Below are 2,007 nucleotides of genomic sequence, written 5' to 3' on the forward strand. Positions count from 1 at the left end.
TTATGGTTTTAGTTTGATATAACTTCCAATCAGTATCAATTTCATTTCCCACTTTTAAAATAATGTTTTAAACCTCTATCTCTAATTTACAACAATCATATCTAAGGTGTCTCCTTTGAGTAGAGTTTAACATGCCAAAGAATGATTAAAAACCAAAGTGTCCTCTAGGTCTAGGACAGTAAGCCTTTTCTCTCTTCCTATGAGATCTTGAGAGAGTATGAAGAGATTCACTACTAACCTAAATTTTCCCACCTTACAACACTTTTCCCTTCTTTTGATTCAACAATTGATACAATCCATTTCGATCTAACACATTTCCCAACATTTGAACTCTTGCAACAACACTCGTGCAACGTTTATTTTTTGAGCTTTCCAAATCTCTCAACACCATAATTATTACTTAAGTTATAATTTCTTCTTAATGTTCTCTTGATTGGAAGTTTGGCCTTCTCTACAGAGAGGAGCAACATCAACCCTATACATTGGATCCCCGAGTCACTACAAGCCATATTGATCTATCCTTAGGATATCGCCCATGATATCTTCCTCTAATTTGAGTGAACATGAAAAATTTAAATGACCATGTTGTTTACACCAAGCACCCTAGAAGGGATGCTAACTTGCAACGTCAATGTCCACTCTATTCTAGCAAAAAAACATGTGTGTTTTGGGATCAACAACTAATCCCCAGAAAGATATTTAATTGAAATGTGATTTATTTACTGTTAAAATAGTGTTAATGCGTGATTCTTAAATAACACCATTAAACACATAAGCATGAAGAACTGATAAGAAATTTGCAGCAAATTGAACAACAAAACATGAAAATAAAGCAACACAAGAGATTGTTAACGGACTTTGGCTATCTTCAAGCCTGCATCTTCGGGCCCTGGTCTTCAACGAGGAGGCTTTTATATTAGAAAATTTGAAACCATAAATACAATAAAGAATATTGCTTCAGATACAATCCTGCACCATCCAGATGCACTCTGCTCTGTTTCAAGATCATGTAGCAACTCTCGGTTATGAAAAAGGTTTCTCGGATCTCTCAGAAAGTGTCTTCAAAGTTCTTAGCCTTGTTTCCTACACCTGCTAAAAAACTCCTCTGCTGCATGAAATGTCACCACTTCTCTTCAAAATTCCAAGCTCACCTCCCTTCCTCTGGCACATCGGTGTAATTATAATTTATAAGTTTTTGAAACTCTATACATGGCAATTGGTGGCAATTTTGTTACAAATATAACATATAGTTCAAAACCGCACCATATAAAACATTACATTTGGTTTTCGGTGCAATGACAACTATGCACATAGGTATCAAAACTATACAAAGTCAATATGGCATATATGATTAAAAGCCATATAATACATTAAACTTCAGCGTTTTCATATGGTTTCCAAACTCAACATATAGTTACAACTTCCCCCGACGGTGATGTCACATTAGTTGCATGTGAATGATGGCTTCAAGCGGTGCCATAACCCTTTGTGGTCATGCTGGAGTGGTGGATCCTGTGGCACATTTTGTAATTGTTGCATGTGATAAGTCTGACGGTTTCGGAGCATGACACGTCGTTTGGACCCATGGCTTGGAGCGGTGATAACAATATATGATATTTATAATATATACATAGGTTTTGACTTTTAAAATTCCTCTCCCATTCATTTTCACCATTACATGTTTAATATATAGTTTAATATGTTATGTGGCTTAAATCAACTTTGCGCTAGGTATGACTTTAATACCATAACATATGTTTTAATATATGGTTTTTTTACACCACATATTATATATTTCATAAACCATGTTTGTGCTATGAGACTTGATACCTTCACCATGTAATGAAGACCTGCACCCAAACTGGAGTTGACTTTGACTTGTTGACTGCCACGTCAAACTGTGGAGCTGCCACTTGGCCTGCAAGGCCTCATTTACCTGCTTACCCACAAACTTCAACGAGCTCTTTCTCTTTCATCCGGAGTCCAAATGCACCCGTTCAAGTTGTG

Source organism: Pinus tabuliformis, chromosome 5_1 (assembly GCF_031772625.1).
Source record: "Pinus tabuliformis cultivar Carrire ecotype Pingquan chromosome 5_1, CPIR1, whole genome shotgun sequence".
Taxonomy (NCBI): domain Eukaryota; kingdom Viridiplantae; phylum Streptophyta; class Pinopsida; order Pinales; family Pinaceae; genus Pinus; species Pinus tabuliformis.